The following is a 19,170-nucleotide window of genomic DNA, read 5'->3' as shown; positions in this document are numbered from 1 at the left end:
TGTGTAATTGTGCCATTTTTGCGTGTCGTGTTGAGAGTGCCCTCAACTCAAGAGTGAGCCCTTTGGCAACACTTTGAGCCCTGAAGATGATCTCAATAAAGATCGAAACGTTGGCACGATAAAGAAAATGTTTTTCTAAAACCTACGTCACACCAGACCGCATCTCACGATCTCAAAATAATTATTAACTAACTGTCACTAAACACCACACACTTGATCATACTGGTCGTTTCCCATTTATATTTGTCGGGCCAAAGGCTATTTTAGATTTTGGTCGATGGGATGTGAGTCTTGAATTTTAAGAAATTTTTAAAGCCAAGTGATTTGTGTCACGTCCAAGTTAGATTTTTTATTCAATGAGGTAAATATTTTCTCGATAAAAGAGCTGCACTGCATGCACTCGAGAACACAGCCTTTGGTCTTTGGACGATTGGTCTGCTGTACTTTTTACAGATGAGTGTAGATTTGCTCTACGATCTACAGATGGGCGAGAAAGAGTGTTGAGAAGGCGAAATGAAAAGTACGAAGCCAGAATATCTCCCGGAGCCAACCTTTTCAAAGTAGAGCAATGATGGTGTGGGCGGTAATTTCAATAGAGAGCCGCACAAAGTTTGTTGTTGTTCGTGGAGGATCTTTGACAGCAACTCGCTATGCGGATGAAATTTTGGAACTTCAAGCGCTGCCTATCCTCGATGAAATCAGCGACAATCCTATTCTAATGCTCGATTATACCCGTCCACATGTCGCTCGCATAGTACGAGCGTACCTTCAACAGGGTCTTAGCCTGGCCAGTCCGTTTTCCAGATTTGAACCCCATGGAACATTTATGTATTAGCCTCAAAAGATGAATTAGAGCACGTCCATCACTTCCTGATACAGTCCACGATCTTTAAAGGACTCGTCGTGGAGAATCGGCTAACCTCCTGCGAAGAGACACCTCCCAGACTGGTAGAAAGTTTGCCGAGGCGTCTTCGAGAAGTAATTAAGGCATGAAGGGGAAATATGCAAGACTGAAATGTTAATTAAAAATCTAATTAAAACAAATTTTATCTGTCCGTTTTTTTTTCATTTTTCATTTTCCTTAGCAATTTCCTTTTTTTTAACCGTGTTAGTCAATGACTCAATTATTAAACGTTAAAAAACGTGAAACTTTGATTAATATATAAAAATATATACAAATCAAGTTATATACAAGTTGGTAGAATTTTTTGCCTATCAGAGTATATGTATATCTATATAGTATATATCTATTATTGTATTTATCTTTATCAAGAAAAACATACATCTTTCTATTTTGCAGTATTAAGCAAAAATTTAGATTGATCAACTGCAATGATTGCAACAACATTGTTGCTTCTTGTATATCGCAAGACATTTTCAATTAATTTTCGTCACATTTAAATTTGATATTTCACATATCAAGTAAAATATTCCAAGAAAAACATATCACTCCCTACAAGATTAAGCCACGTTTAACTTGATCAACATGCTTCCATTATTCCTTGTTGGGTATCGCAATAAATTTTAATAGTCTGTTAATTTTCGTGACATCAAAATTTTATATTTTATATATGTAGTACTAAATTTCAAGAAAACAGACCCACTTCCTGCAATATTAATTCAACATTTAGCTTGATCATTCTGCCTGTTGAATGCTTTAGATTTTTGCCATTGGTGTCCTTGATATTAAATTTTTTTTGCATATGGCTTAAGTGGTTGATGTAGATGATTGTTGTCACATCACAGATTTTTTCTGGTATAATTACTTGAAAATTCAAGGAAAACAGACCCCTTTTTTCAACAGCAAGTCAATAACTTGGTTGATTGACCTGCTTTTATTATTTTGCCTTTAAATTTTTTTTTTGTATTACTGAACTCGTTTTAAAAGATTTTTCTTTCCTTCTTTTTGTTTTGCCTGTTAGATGTTTATTTTGTAATCAATCTCCTGGATGTTGAGAGTTGTTAGCCCAAATTTGATAGTGTGACTTGCAAATTTTCGATCTCAACTTTCCTCAACAATAAGCCAATATTTAACCTAGATCAACCTGTTCTGCTTATTCTTACTTGCTGTTTACTGTAATCTGTAATGACAGCGTAATTCATTTTTTACGTTCAAATTTGTGTGATTTTCAAAAGAAGTTATTCTTTCCAATAGAGCATGTCAATTGTTGCATTCAAACGGAAAATTTATGCATTCTCTACAATTTATTTCATTTTATTAAATATAATTAAAACTAAAAACTCACCAACAAAAATTCTGATGAGTAGCAATGCCTGAAGCAAAGAAATTTTATATAAATTCCCTCTTTTATAAGTAACAACATTAATAATTAAAATAATAAAAAGTTTATGAAATTTGTATTATCAGCCAGCATTTATTTAAATGAAACTTCAGCGTATCTTTAAGTCTTTGGTTTTTCATTCTTTAATTTAATTTATAGTTAAGACATATAATTTTCATGATATACTTTATACGTTTGTGGTGATTAGTGACCGTTTGTCGATGATTATTCAGAAATCGTGTAGGTGTGATGTAGGTTTCAGAAAAACCTTTTCATTATCGTGCCAACGTTTCGATCTTTATTGAGATCATCTTCAGGGCTCAAAGTGTTTGTTTTCTGTGTCAACGCGTTACGCAAGAATTGCACAATTACACAGGAAACAAACACTTTGAGCCCTGAAGATGTTCTCAATAAAAATCGAAACGTTGGCACGATAAAGAAAAGGTTTTCCTGAAACCTACATCACACCAGACCGCATCGCACGATTACTGAATAATCATACTTTATACGGTTTCTCCTCATTTCTTCGATCCGATTAAAACGTTGCATTAGGATTTCCTTCTGGTCACTGGCTCCTTCCTGCCATCACTTCAGCCATCAAGGCGCTTAATCCGCTTTAAGCGGGCTAGAAATTTAGAAAACAGGCCAATTAAGACCTGATTTAAGTGATTTTTGTTAATGGGTTATTCGATTGCCACCTTAGGATATTAAACACGTTTTATCGAATATAAATAATCAATTGAATTATATTAAAAGAAAGTGTTAATTTTGTGCAAAAGAAAGGGAAATTATACAGACAATTTTTAAAATGGAAAATGTCGTTCTAATGATCATCTATTTCAAACGATTGTTATCAACTCAATGATGATTTCTTGCTATGAAAACCGTAAGGTAAGAAAAAGTTTGCGTTTGATATTTTATGGATAGTTTTCAACTAGCAATAATCGCATCTCAGTGGAACTTCATTGATTACGATATTGCTACTGCGCAAGGTCACCCTAACCATCCATAAATTTTATGGATAGAAGGAGCGGAATAAAAATGCAAAAGTTTTAATTTCAAAAAGTTCAATACTTTCCTAGAACAAAGGAAGAAGCACCATATCTAGTCATGGTTTGAGACTAGGTCTTACATGTACAAAGTCAACTATAGATTAACCTTCCAAAGTATAGGAAATATTCACCAGGATCGGTAAAAAATAATTTCGTCATAGAAAGAGTAGAGGCCCTACGGGTGTACATTAAAATATGAAAAGACATCGTGAACAACGAGACTCAAAGGGTAATTATATATATATATATATATATATATTGTTATCACCTCAATGATGATTCCTTGCTTTGAAAACTGTAAGCTAAGAAAATTTTTACGTATAACACGTCTCCAAGGGTAACCATGGCAATTGTATATATACACATACATATATAAGACAAATTTATATATATATATACAAAAGACCCTTCCCTGTTCATTATTCACATTACACTTGTAAAGATTCAGATTAATCATATCCGTGAACAGGGAAGGGTGTTTTGCTTACAACACATTCTTCGAATCTGTACAGTATCATCTGTCTCTAAATTAGCGGTTTGTGGAGGTGTAACTCCTGATTGATGGGGGTTGCAATGGCCAAGGGTTGTCTCCGTGTGCGATACCATGTGAAGACTCCATAAGCTGAGGCTATGACCCATCTGGCATGGTCCATATGCTCATAGACGTTGAAATGTAGGAAGTCCTGATGATTGGCGAAACGTGGTTGAGTTTCAGCTCCTCTAATCCCAATTTGTTAATGTTTATTGAGAATTTTGGTGTTGATTCTTGCTCAATATGAGCTTAGCGTTACTAATAATTTGTGGATGCCCAGAAGTTTTGGAAGAATGGTACAATTCTCTGTTCCTGTAGACCACTTTACTGCCTCCTTTTAGTCGTTTTACTGTAGTCCCATCCTGGCGGCTTATACTAATAGGTTCTTCATTAGGAAATACAGCCAAATACTGGTTGAGCTCAGGTATCCAAGTCAGGTGATTGTCGGTTACGACGAGTTCTGTGTATGTACAGTTCGATGGAAGAATTATGGCCTTGTCGCACAGGTTGTCCTTATGGTTGATTTAAACTAAATTTTATCATGCTCATCAGGTCCGATGCAGCAAAGTCACCATTGATACGACTGGTTTCCAATATTCTCTTGAAAACCTTTGCGATGTCCTACCGACTGCGCCATTTACGTGTGTTGACTAATCGAGAGTGTTTTTAAAAAAACTTTATTAGTTAAACACAACTTACAATTTGAGAAGAACCTTTCCTGTTCACGGATATGAATAATCTGAATCTTTACAAGTGTAATGTGAATAGTGAACAGGGAAGGGTCTTTTGCTTACAACACATCAACACATTCTTCGAATCTGTACAGTATCATCTGCTTCTAAATTAGCTGTTTGTGCAGGTTTAACTTTTATATATATATATATATATATATATATAGAGAGAGAGAGAGAGAGAGACAGAGAGACAGAGAAAGAGAGAAAGAGAGAGTGTGAGAGGGTAAATAAAAATGGTCTAGGCAGAAAATCGTACTTTCTCTCAACATATCCTTTGGCTGCTTTGAATAATAGTTAGATATTATGACCGTTTATTCCTGGCAAAAGGAAAGCTGAAATCTGTCCGGAGTTTTTTCGCTTTAATTTTACTCCGAATCTAAAGCCAAGATTTTTATTTTATTATGGTTTAGACGAAGAAATTAATTAGAACAAGGCGATTTTCTTCTTACGCCTGACTAATTGCGGTTGGATTGGATTAAATTTTACATCGGGTGCAAACTTAATTTTAATTCAACGAAAAACACCACGAGAAAAGGAGTAATCAGAAGGTGACATGACTATCTCTACCCATTCACCAACCTCTGAAGATTCAGAATTTTTTCGTTTTTAAATAATATCATTTATCATTAAATTGGATTATATTAATTTTTACAGATTGACCTAGAGTTTTAGGAAAAAACAAAGAAATAAGGTAAATGATGGTACAGCCAGTTGATACAGACGGATCTAGATGCTAGTCGATACAAGACAGGAATTATAAAATATACAAGATGAAATAATCTTAGTTCATCTAATCAAAAGATGAAATGTTCACAGTAGTGATGTCTGAGGGTCAACGAGTGGCTCTTTTGTTCAGGTAGCTCAGAGCTTACCAACAGCCCCAGTCTGAGATCTGGTTTTTTTTGGGGGTTATTTTTACTGATAAAATAGAGTCAATGTGTGAGGAGGATGTTTTTTGGAGTATAAGTATTGGTCCTGGGATACTTTTTTGCCGAAGGCCGGCTTTGATGGGATGATACCTTAAACACTGTGCCAATTCTCACCTTAAACCAGCTATTCGTGAGGATGGACTGCAGGGAAGGAAGGATACTTTTAATTTGCAAATGAAAGCCAGATGCCAAATTCTATAAAATCCCTCCATGATATATTAAGAAAACTGCTAAACAAAATTGACGGATTGAATTTGGATATTAGTGGTTTGAGGAGGAGGGATTCAACATTTTAGGCTACCATTGAGAGGAGAATTACAGGAGGATAACTCAGGGGGGTTAAGGTCTTTGAAATGAAAGAGGATGTGTAACTGACAATTATATCAGGTTTCTTCATGTAGCATTGTATTCTACGTACTTAGAAAAAAGAAGAATTCAGTAGAAAATAAGAAAATAAGGGAAGAAACATAAAATCACAATGATGGACATGTTTCGGAAGTTTACTGATGATCCATTATTAGATCTCGAATTTTAAAACTTTAATACAACGAATTAAACTACAGAAAACATATTTTCTACACAAATACTATTTCCCCCTGACTAAAATAACAAGAATTGTTTAAGGATGGGTTATGGACTATTGACTACAACTGGAAAGGTCATTGTTAACTTCCCATCTCAACCCCACCTTTTGAATTTTCCCTCCTTTTTGCCATTTTTCATTGACTTTGTTATCTCAACTAAAAACTTTTATTAATTGTAATATATTAATTGGTCAAGTGGACCACGAAATTAGTGAATTTAATTCTTATTAAAGTTCAAAGCCACCAATGGGGATGGTGAAATGCCGCGACGTGCTTAGTAGGCGAACCAGAATGATCTAAGAAGGAGGAAAAAAGTTACAAGAGTTTAGTGATCTCGAGATTCACCCTAAAAATATCAGTATTGAGTAGTTGTGAAAGTCAGTGGCCGTATAGTAACTTCCGGGCTATTGTGACGAGGATCAGGTATAAAGAGATCCTGGAAGGTTAGAGGTTTTCGACTTTTATCGAGATGTAGATCCATGGGGGTTGTCTCCGGCCCGTCGGGGACTGAAAAAAATGTCAACGTCTTTAAACACCAGCGGGGAGCCTCCTTGGACGAGATAGGTTATCTCTCCTTGACGAGCAAGGGAGAAAAACAATTCCCTCGACATTATAAACGAGTTTCCAACGTTTTATTACGTCCAGGGTATCTTGTAACACTGAATCATCGCCCTGCGGGGGGAAGAGATCGAAACGCGTCTCGAGTTGCATTTTAAGTAACAGGCTGTTCGATCGTGAGGGTCTGATCACGCAAGGTTTTGCTTTATTAAAAGTAACTTTCCATAAATTGAAAATTGATTATATATGTAGTATATATTTAGTGTATATATATATATATATATATATATATATATATATTTATTTATTTATTTCAGAGCCAATATTATCTAATAATGTATGGTGATTAGTGAAGATTAACTACCGACGTCCTTCCACATCCTACATGTATTTATTAAATTTAAACAATGTTTATAAATCCCAGGCCCTGAAGATGATCTCAATAAAGATCGAAACGTTGGCACGATAAAAAAATGTTTTTGTGAAACGTACATCACACCAGACCGCATCTCACGATTTCTGAATAATTATCTAATAAATATTACTGGATTACTTACTTAAATGTACGTTTACATAATGCTATATATAAACCAAGGCTATTTTTTTATGTTTCTAATCGTGCGCTTCATTTCAAAACGAGTAGATGTCCGCACGTTTTTCTCGTACTAACCCCCTTTGGAAGCGTCGGGGTTGTTTGTTCGCTTCGTCTCTCTCTCTCTCTCTCTCTCTCTCTCTCTCTCTCTCTCTCTCTCTCTCATCGGTGAAATTACAAGAGCCAATTTAAAATTATTCCAATTATAAAAGAACGCAGCCATCCAAAGTTGTTGAAATGTTTGTTATCGCCGCGAGAAACCCTTGATTTTCGTGAAATTGAGACGAAACCCTGCCAGTCCAAAACCAATGTTCAACCTCTTAGCCCCGCGGATCATTTGTTACCTTCAAACTTTAACAATAGGGCTGTTAATTGGACCGGATCGGCTTTAAATTATTTTCGACCTATACAATCCGTTGCTAAATTAGCTTGGTAGAATTGGTAGAAAATATCTGATTATTTTAATTTATTGTTGTCTGACTTCACTTAAAGAACGTGCTTGAAAGAACAGGAAAATATCTCAGAACTCGGGGTTTATCAACAACGATCAACCTCTAAATAAGAGTAGCAGTCACAAAATCGGCAAAATTTACCTCGGATGATTGCTTTTTGATGGTAATTTTCCAATTTACGGTATTACTATCATAATCGTATTTTTACTACAGTTACATGTGTCGGTGTATGCCCACATGTTTTCCCGCACTAGTTCACTATTTACCGTTCTCATTATGGAAAACTGTATCGGGTTTATTGTTTGATATTTCTCAAATGTTGGGTTCCTACGTTACTACATGTTAAATCATATTCGGAAAAAAACAGGAAAACTGTTAAAAAACCATATATTTGAGATGTGAAATATATTGTAGTTTCTGAGTGTACTTCCGATATAGACTTTTGTCAGTGGTTGGCATGTTTTTTTTCTCGAGATAGCATGATTTTTAACGTTGTGTATCATTTTTAGAAAGAAAGAAGGCTGTACATAAAATGTTTTTGTCTCCCCCTGATAATAAAGTTTAATACTTTATGTGTGGTGATTAGTGACCGTTAAAGGATATTTATTTCGAAATCGTGAGATGCGGTCTGGTGTGATGTAGGTTGCAGAAAAACATTATTTTATCGTGCCAACGTTTCGATCTTTATTGAGATCATCTTCAGGGCCTAGATTTACAAACATTGTTTACATATAACAATTACATTTTAGATGTGGAAAAGTGAATTTATACAATGCAAAATATATATTTTTTATATATTCAATTTTTATATTTTTCAATTTTAATATTTTAGGTATTTTACAATTTCCATATTTTTCTCGTCCTAGCCCTCTTTTTAACGTTCTAGACACATCTAAAATGAAAAATCATGCTGAACTTGATCGTTTTTGTTTTACCCCTTTAACGTTCATACTATTTCAGATCAGATGTTCTCGTGCTAGACATTTTTCTGACGCTCAGGTATCATTTTTACAATCAAAATAGGTAGCAAATGATGGAGTTTGGTTTTTTACATTCTTTTACATTGTGTACTGTATTCATACTCAAAAAGGAGGGACAACTCAAAAGGTAGGGTTGAGATAGGAAGTTGGTGTCCGAGTGGATCGAGTTCACGATAGCTCAAGTGGTAGAGCAGCGGCGTATCTAGCCGAAGATCGTGGGTTCGAATCCCGCTCGTGCCATTGACTTTTTTATCTCAACTAAAAAACCTTAATTAATTGTGTATTTTGTTTCCAATAGGGGCTTCTTTTATGTGGGTGTCTGCATGTTATTCTCGTGCCAGCAGATTTTTTAATGTTCAGGTCCCACTTGTTGAAAAAAAGATGACTGTATTTTATTGTTTTTCGGATAAACCTATTTTTAAGCATTGTTTTCTCAATAGAATTATCTTGTAAGTAGGAGTATAATGTTGTTAACACACTTTTTAACGGTCAAGCACAATTTTGTAGACAGAAAAAAGGCAGTGTATGAAGGTTTTGGTTTTACATCTCTTTACCATCCAGTGTACTTCATGGAACGTCTTCATGTTTTTCTCGAGCAAGCACACTTTTTAACGGTCAGGTCCCACTTTTAGCAAGGAAAACGCTGTACTTTATATGTTCTGGTTTTTCCTAAGAATACCGGCATGTTGTTCTCGGGCTATCCCATTGATTTTTTTTGTCGTACATAATAATCAAATCTCATTGGTTGGAGGTGTTAAATGTCGCAAGATGTTCTCGTGCTAGCCCAGTTTTACGCTATGGTTCCATCTGGTGAAAGAGGCGAATGAAGTCGGATTGACGACCCTGATAGACGCTGTATTTACGTTTTCGGCGCTTTGTCTGAAGATGAGGTCATGTATTTCTTAAGTTAGACAACTTTTCTAAAGCTTTGAAGACAGATCGAATCTTATAATCTTGTTCAATATTTTTTATATAAATTTATGTTTTAAAAATCAAACCATTATCTTGATGGCTGTTGAATATCCAAACATTTTGTATCAAATTGGACGAAATAACAACGAATTTGATTTATACAATTTTCCACTGTACTCGACCTCCCCACTTTGGTCGACACGCACCCTTCTTAATAATTGAAGGCCAATGAACAAGAAATTGGATGACAAATTGTCAATGGGAACGAGTCATAAGATGCTTATCTCTGACAAGTTCATTACTCGCCCTTCTAGATCTTATATTTATCCGACGTCCTGGGGGTTGGAAAATCAACCGTAATTGCATCGATTTTCAGCGTATTGCCACACCGCCCCCTCGAAACCGACCCTCTGTAATGAAGAGTGGTTTTCGGATTAATTATTCGTCCCGAATCGTTATAATTCCCTGTTTATTTTTCCATTCGTCATCAATCCGTGTAGACTTTTTATCCTTATTTTCAGACTGAAGGCGAAGTTGTATGGACTTAAACTTCCCGTGACGTGTGTGGTGATTAGTGACCTTTAGTCGATAATTAATCAGAAATCGTGAGATACGGTCTGGTGTGATGTAGGCTTCAGAAAAACATTTTCTATATCGTGCCAACGTTTCGATCTTTATTGAGATCATCTTCAGGGCCTGGGATTTACAAACATTGTTTAAATTTAACAAATACATGTAGGATGTGGAAAAAAGTGAAATTATACAATGCAAAAAAAAATATATTTTTTATATTTGATCAAATAATATCAAATAGTAGAATATGTAATAAGAGTAGAAATATTTTGATCGAATATGAAAAATATATTTTTTTGGCATTGTATAAATTCATTTTTTCCACATCCTACATGTATTTGTTAAATTTAAATAATGTTTGTAAATCCCAAGCCCTGAAGATGATCTCAATACAGATCGAAACGTTGGCAATAAAGAAAATGTTTTTCTGAAACTTACATCACACCAGACCCATCTCACGATTTCTGAATAATTACTTCCCGTGACGGTTGTAAACTGAAAATAATACGTGCAAAATGGTTTAATTTTACAAAGGAACTTACGAAGTTGAAATGCTTTTGACAACTTTACTTTTCATTGCAAATGGCCTTTTTTCAAATTATATTTTACTATGTTATTAAAATTCACGGGCCAAATACGTGAGTGGCTGTTTGCTTAATGAGAAACCCATGGGCACGGTCATTTTGTCCGCTTTCTCCCTAGGCTTGAACGCCTTCAAGAATTATAATCCCAGTCGGTTGTCGAAACGGATTTAAAGCGAAGGGAACGAGTGAGAAAGGAAAAAAAGCGTCGCCGTTAAACGATCCGGGTTGCCAGATGTTTATTGAAAAAGGAGTGAAAGACAAACAGAAATAAACGTCGCTGGGGGGCGGCCGCTACAAGTCGAACAACCGCCACACCAGCTCCCAATTAAATCCGTTAATTAAACGTGATTTATGTCCTCGTGCGCTTGTGCTTCTCGCCAATCTGATAAAAGCCTGCTTAAATTATAGTAACCACAATGTTTACTTTAACGCCCACTTAATTTGCTTAAATAAGAAAAACATCTTTTTAATAAAACATTAAAATCTAACCCCTTATTAAGTTAGAAGGTAGCAATTTTATCAACGTTGATAAATAAGTCTTAATCAGTTACAAGCTCACAGTTGAAATCATCTGTAAATAATGGCCATGTTATTAACTCGTAGTTTACATCACAAAGGAAGTATTTCCATTTGCAGAAAAGAAGGCTGTAGAGTGTAGATGAATGAAATTTATTTTACGCCACATAAACAAATCTAATTTGCAAGAGTCGATTTGTTAATTTTACCTTGCCTTATTTTATGTTATTTTCTATTATCCTTTTGTAACTATTTTTCTTGCTGATACGCGAACCCTACCTCGCCTACGCTGACTAGTCGTGAGCATTGATATTTTCTTTTATTGTTTTATTAACGTTTCGATCTTTATTGAGATCATCTTCAGGGCCTGGGATTTACAAACATTGTTTAAATTTAACAAATATATGTAGGATGTGGAGAAAAGTGAATTTATACAATGCAAAAAATAAGAAGATGATCTCAATAAAGATAGAAACGTTGGCACGATAAAGAAAATGTTTTTCCGAAACCTACATCACACCAGACCGCATCTCACGATTTCTGAAAAATCATTTTTAAAATATGTTTTTTGGTATTGGCTTTAATCTGTGCTATAAGTTGATAAACAGTAGTAGAACGTTTTACATCTAAATCTATCTTTAAACATGGCGCGTGGTAGCACGCAATAAAGATCTTGTTATTTGTACTGGATCTTCTAGCTAATTAAGATGGGCTTTTTAAATAAGTCTAAAGTTTTTCTAGAACCTATAGGACACCGTTTAAAAACATCTTCGGTCCGAAATTTAATCTAGGACCTAGCCTTGCTAAGCAAACATTCTTTTCCATTCTGACATGTTGTCACTCTGCAAACAAAATCCTTGGCTGGAGTGTGATAAGTAAGCCAGGTGATAACGTGCTCAACTGGAAGCCATGGCAAACCCGGCTTAATCTTTGAATACACATATGCCACGGGGTGTTGATTATTTAATGTAATTTATTTTATTTATTTAATGAAAAATGAAATACACTTTTTTTTGGCTTTCTCCTCTTCGAGCCTATTCAAAATGTAAAACCATCCTCGTGTTTGGTTTCGATAAGCTGGGTTGTAATATCTGGAGTCGACACGTCTACGAACTTTAATGGGTTTTACTCCTTTGTCCCCCGTGGAAGACGGCGGAGATGTTTGAGAGAGGAAGTGAAGATGACAGAACTAATTTACATTCGTTATAATTGATAATCTCCGCCTGGCAGCCCCCTACGACGAATACATTCAAAACTCGTCCGTCTTTAACCTCAGCCTCGAACATGGGGTGCACTCCAGCTGTAAATTACCGAGCGATTATGGGAATGAAGAGAAAGGACTTCTTGAAACTGCGGACTTCGAAATGAAATGAGGTCTTATGTAGTGTCACGTTATTATACTATATGCGAGATTCATCTTCATCCTTGACATATATTTCAAGGGAACACCAATAAAAAGTTAAAAAATATCCTGCCTTATAGTAGATTTTACCGTTGACCATAAGATTCATCAAATAGTGGTCGAAAATAATATAGCAATACTCTCACAACCAAAATTGACAATAACTTAACGGAAAATATAGTTATGTTTTAGACTAAAATAGCTGGATTTTTCTTGGTATATATCTTTGTCCATATTGAAATAGGAGAAAAGATTTCATGTCCCTGAAGATTTCGCTTTACACGATTCACAAGTGTGATTCTAGATGAATACTAAATTTTTAATTATTTTATCAGCTTTTACTTAGTTATATAAGCCAAAAGTCGTGGGTTCGAATCCTGCATATGACACAAATTTTTCATTTAAAAAAAATTGTGTATAATTAATTGAGTATTATATAATTACCTAGAAGCTGATGAAATAATTAAAAATTTAGTATCAGTAGAAATGTTCAAAAACATCCTGTCTTTATAGCAGAAAATACCATTGACCATCAAGGCCATCAAAACCTGGGTCGATGGTCATATAGCCTCTTACAGCCGAAAGAAACAAAAATATTATGATAAATTCACTAATTTCGTGGCCCGCTTGACCAATTAATACATTACAATTAATTAAGGTTTTTAGTTGAGATGAAAAAAAAGCTAATGGCACGAGTGGGATTCGAACCCACGATCTTCGGCTAGATACGCCGCTGCTCTACCACTTGAGCTATCGTGACCTCGATCCACTCGGACACCAACTTCCCATCTCAACCCCACCTTATGAGTTTTCCCTCCTTTTTGCCATTTTTCAAATGTCCTGTAATCGGATTGGATTCTCGACGACAAATGAAATGGCCCCGGAGAGCTTTAGTGAAGTGTACTTCATTTAATTCATTAAATTCACTAATTTCGTGGTCCGCTTGACCAATTAATACATTACAATTAATTAAGGTTTTTAGTTGAGATGATAAAAAGCTAATGGCACGAGCGAAAAATGAAAAATGGCAAAAAGGAGGGAAAATTCAAAAGGTGCGGTTGAGATGGGAAGTTAGTGCCGGAGTGGATCGAAGTTACGTTAGCTCAAGTGGTAGAGTAGCGGCGTATCAAGCCGAAGGTCGTGGGTTCGAATCCCGCTCGTGACACTGTCTTTTTTATCTAAACTAAAAACCTTAAGTAATTGAATTGTTCAGTGGATTAAGCCGTATCTAAAGAGTCGCACGCAAATTGTGCGGTGTTAATTTTATGTCAAAGGAGATAAATGCAACTTCAGGGTACCACAAGGTGGACATCTGTCCCCTTTACTGTTCAAAATATTTATTAATGACCTGCATGCAGTAACTTAAAGTACAGTAACTTAAAAATGTTTGCTGACGATGTCAAAATTTCTAAAACCATAGAAACGATCATTGACTGCAAGCTCTTACAGAGGGACATAAACTCGCAAATAGTAAAATGTATTTAAATCGCGAAAAATGTAAACTGTTACCTATAGTAGAAAAAGGATTGATTTAGTGCACAATTATGTGATCAATGGCTGTGTTCTAGAAAGACTTGATGTAATTAAAGACTTAGGTGTTTGACATGATAAGAAATTAAATATTTAGCAACCACATAAACAAAATTCAAACTAATGGTAAGAAAATGTTGGGATATGTCGCAAGAAAGTCAGTCGACTTTAACAGACATCTTTGAAAGTGTTATATTATTGATATGTGAGACCAATCTTTGAATATGGTAGTGCAGTTTGGGCCCCTATGTAAAATAATCCTACTTTGTTTCTGGAGAGTGTCCAAAAGAAGTTCTTAAGAATTGCAGCATTTAAATTAAAAATGAAAAGAAAGCCTGATGAGTGTGGTCCACTTTTGTGTGAAATTGGTATCCTCTCTCTGGAAAATAGATTTCTTATTGACTAGCTCTTCCTCTATAACTTGTTACATTCTAAAGTGGATAGTCCCAAACTGCTTGAATGTGTAAGAATTCACCGAAATTTAATTCGAGGATAATTAAGACCTTTTGTCCTACTCATGGCAATAAACAGATTAATTCTGGAAGGGAATGAACATAATATTGATTGGTTTTTCTCTAGCTTACATCAGATTAAAAACACCATAATAAGTGAGAAAGTAAAGCTGTATGTAGTCACGAAAAATGTATTGTATTACTCTATGGGATTCTTCTGTATATAAAATAAAATAAAATTACACGAGGTCTTATTTAGTATCACGCTATTATAAAAAATGTGTGATTTTTAGTGACAGGTTGTTCAAAAATTTGTTGAAGTCGTGTTGAGCGGTAAAAAAGGTTGTACTTTATAAAAACACTATGCCGACGTTCGACCTTTATTCGGGTTATCTTCAGGGCCTGGGTGAATTACAAAACATATACTGATTGGAAAAAAATATAATAATGATATAAACATAAATTTTGAACTAAGTATTTCATATTCGTATAAAGTGTGGTGATATTCTTGTGGTATCATATTGATTTTGTGTGAAATTGTTGTGAAACTGGAATTTGTATTTTGTTGTTTTTATATTATTCGTGACAGGGTGGGGAACGCGGTAAATCTGGGAAATTTTCTTTGATCATAGGCGGCTTTATTTAACTCAAAGGAAGTCAAGAATGGGGATTTTCTGGATTGAATTTATGATACGGTGTTTATTCAATATCGGAAAGGAAGTTAATTATTATGGACCATAAGAAAGGAGGGGAAAATATAAAAGTAAAGTTTAATGGCTTATCGTTTTATAATGTTGGCATAGTTTATATGTATGTGTTCCGTAATTAATGCTGTGTGTCTCTGTTAATGCAAACTATTTCTAGAAAATTGCATTTGTATTTTTTTTCCTTCAGCGTTTACGATTTGTATTTTGTCGATATTAAAGTTGAGCTGTTTTTCGAAATGGTGGGTGGCCAATGCTGTGGGATGAGTTTTTGGTGTTTTAGTCGTACAAGTGTTGATTTTTTTGTTTCTGCTTTACACAAGATCAATGTAGTGTCACATTATTATACAAAATGCCAGATTCTTCTTCAGTTTTAACTTCTCTGTAAGGGAACGTCAATAGAAATGGTGAAAAATATTCTGCCTTAAAGGATCTTAGCATCGACTATCAAAGCCAGCAAAACTGGGTAGAAATATGTATATAACTCATTAATTCATTACTTTCGTGGTCCGCTTGACCAATTAATAAATGACAATTAATTAAGGTTTTTAGTTGAGATGAAAAGATGATAGCTCAGGTGGGAGTGCAGCGGCGTATCTAGCCGAAGGTCGTGGGTTCGAATCACTCTCGTGCCATTAACTTTTTTTCATCTCAACTAAAAACCTTAATTAATTGTTATGTATATAACAATATTCGTACAACCAAAAGAGACAACTACGTAAAAAAATAGTACTAAAATAGCTGAATTGTATAGGTGTAAAGATTTCTGTACACTGAAAACTTCGCATTGCACGAGGTATTTCGTATATCACCTTATAATGGTGGTGGCGATGGTATGATGGTAGATACTGGAAGCAAGATCCCTAGGCACTGCACCTTCTGGCTTATTGTATTGTGTCAGTGCAATCGACCCAACCTTTCTTCTCAGAAGTAATAGGTCATTTACTATCGCTACAACAATTTCATTCCATACGTTTTTTTTAATGCTAGGTTATGTCGCCATTGAGCCGTCGCTTCGCATTCGAAGATGATATGGGTAGCTAGCTGTTTCTTCCTTCTCGTTATACAATCTATCGTGGGATCATTGTTACATACGTCCATGTTCAGTACATGTTTTCCCAGTTGCCAAGGACCGGTTAAAGCTGGGCGCACACTAGATCGGTGCTGCGCGGGTCGGAATTGTGGAGGTCCGCACACTATGTAGTGTGCTCTCGGCCACGTTGAATTTTCCCCCTCCATCTGACTAGGATTAGTGTTGATTTTGCATTTGCGGGGGTCCCCGGGTGACAATGTATTCAAAATAAATAGTAGTGACGAGGAAATTATTTTTCTGGTCGCGGTCGCAGAGTCGGAAGAAGAGGAAGAAAGGCAGAAACGAAAACGAAAAGTATGGGTACATGAAATAAACACCACACCACGAAAATATCGCCATTATTTTATGGAAATGATCTTGTTTTCGAACTTATCTTGAAACAATGATACTACTATTCCAAAAAGCTACGTCTTTACAAATATGGCGCCCGAGGGCAGAGAATATACCCGAACTCAACGATTTCCGACCGCCCCGGCGCACACTAGGCCGGTAGAGTGGCAAGTTCTCTTTTCAATGAATTTTTCTTGAGGTCGGTTTCGCGCCGCGCCGCCCTACCGAACTAGTGTGCGCCCAGCTTCATAATCAATGCTATGACAACTCTGAGTCAGGCCCTCCTGAACTTTGCCTGTCTTGGTGAGGGTTGTTTTAGTATAAGTTTTCTGTTCTACCGTCCCTAGAGTTTATCCACTTCACCTTTTGTTTTATTTAGATCCATTTTGTGATAGAGGATTCTATATTTGTTTTTGTTATTCCAAATATAAGTTCAGGGACAATGTATGTCTTGCAGATCCTTCTCTGGCAAGTGTGTCCGCTTTTTCGATGCCCAAAATTCCTTTGTGTCTTGGCACCAAAGATATCGTCAGGGGTTGCGTTCCCCAGGTTTTGGAGATTTTGGATGCATTCACTGACAAATTTTGATTTGATTTTTTACACGCTAATGCTTTAATAGCTGCTTGGCCCTCCAATCTTATGAGATATTTGCTAGTGTAACCCCTTTTAAGATTATCTAGGGCACAAGCATTGATGGCATGTATTTCTGCTTGAATGGGTTTGATTACTATATTTTGGGCTTGTACAAAAAACACCCGCTCCGGCTCCTTCGTTTGTTTTGGGGCCATCTGTACACCATATAATTGTTTCTGATTCTCTCCTGAGTTCTTTCTCACTTTTATAGTCTGTTGAGACTTTGTAGGATGTTGTAAAGACTGTTTCCGGGAGCATGTAGTCAATCCTGGGTGGTGTCTGATTTTAATTATCGTTGTTTGCCCGAATGGTTTACTTCCTATACATTTTTTTTACTAGGGTTCGCAACAGCAGAGGTTATATCAACCCTCGGGGTGCCGGTGTTTTCGAAAAAAAAGCTCATTTGTAAGTACGTCGGGTTCGAATGCAGGGCCACTGCAGGGATTCGAACCCGAGACCTTCACCTTAGTCATGAGCAGCGTCTCAACGCCACCGTTGCGGCCACCGACGCCCCTGATTGTATTTGGAGCCTAAATTGGCTTTGCCTAGCTTCTCCTTGTATGAATGTTTCCAGTGGAGGAAGGTTTAGCAGAATTTCTAGTATAGTTGTAGGGGTTTTTCTCATCGCCCCTGTGATACATAGATTAGCTAATCTTTATATGCTGCCTAGTGTTTGGGTAGCTAGTTTTTGTTGGGCTTTCAATTAGTGATCTATAGGTTATTTTGGGGTCACCCCTTATTAAAAAAATGTAATCTTCTTCATCTTTAGCTTCTATTTCAAAGGAATATCAAAAGAAATGTTGAAAAATCTTTATAGTATATTCTATTACTGACCATCAAGCCCATCAAAGCCTGAGGGCTTTATACAGCGTTACTCGTACAACTGTCACTTTTGAAAGTGACAAAAACTTAAAAAAAAAAAAGTTCTATTGCATGCTAAAATAACGGGATTGATCTATATTTATGTATAATATAGTCCAGTATGAAATGGGTGTAAAAATTTCTTTACCCTGACGATTTCGCATTACTCGAGATCTTCTGTAGTGTCACCTTATTATAACAAAAATATAAGATTCTTCTAAGATTTTACCGAGGAACCGAAAGTAACAAAAATATTAAGAAAAATATTAAGAAAAATATACAGTAGTTCTATTTTTTAAATAACTGGTTAACTATACATTAGTCCATATTGAAATAGGAGAAAGGTTTTCGTGATCCTGAAGACCTCACCACGACTATCAAAACTATCAAAAATTGAACCTTAGGGTACTACTCTAAAATCAAGAGTATTAAACAAAAATGAAAACTATTTACTTTTCTGCTGGATTATCTGAGGTTTGTCTGTATCCTACTATTGTAGACAACGCTGGTATTGATCATATTACGATTTTAGAAGGATCTCGATTTGGTCGCCGTCTCGTAGGAAATAGTGTTTTTATTTCCCCTTTTTATATAGTTTCGAATTTCATAAAAAAGTTTTCCAGCGTCTGGTCTTTTAACAATCGGATGTAGATGGTTTGAGTTATTTTCTTATAAAAATCATTGGCTTTTATGTGCCAAATTCATACCAGGAACCAGGGCCGTTTTAAAATGAAGATTATATCTTAGCCGAAACCATTCAAAGTATAGAAAATAGCAATTAAAATTAACAACACGAGAATAGATTAACGGTTTCGATGTTACCACCGGCTTTGGAAGCTTTATCGGGTTTTGCTGATGGCATTGAGAATGTTTCCCGTTTAAAAA

The 19,170-nt window shown here is 35.7% G+C and overlaps 1 protein-coding gene and 1 non-coding gene across 7 annotated transcripts in view; both read right to left on the bottom strand.

Moving 5' to 3' along the window:
• Nucleotides 1-19,170, bottom strand: part of LOC106672961 (frizzled-2-like) — a 120,301-nt gene that overhangs the window by 35,361 nt on the left and 65,770 nt on the right. The window contains exon 5 of one of the 6 annotated variants that reach the window (XM_024227603.1): nt 2,247-2,274. The exons of the other annotated variants lie outside the window; for them this stretch is intronic. The gene's annotated coding sequence lies outside the window, so the exon portion shown is untranslated. The remainder of the gene's footprint in view (nt 1-2,246; nt 2,275-19,170) is intronic. 6 annotated transcript variants of the gene reach the window in all.
• On the bottom strand, nt 3,129-3,277 carry LOC112127179. The gene has a single exon (XR_002910436.1). It is a non-coding gene; the product is annotated as a U4 spliceosomal RNA (small nuclear RNA).

Source organism: Cimex lectularius, unplaced genomic scaffold (genome assembly GCF_000648675.2).
Source record: "Cimex lectularius strain Harlan isolate CLEC.00 unplaced genomic scaffold, Clec_2.1 scaffold203, whole genome shotgun sequence".
In the NCBI taxonomy this organism is placed as follows: Eukaryota; Metazoa; Arthropoda; class Insecta; order Hemiptera; family Cimicidae; genus Cimex; species Cimex lectularius.
Note: the sequence above shows the minus strand (reverse complement) of the source record. Positions and strands in the feature narration are given on the sequence as shown.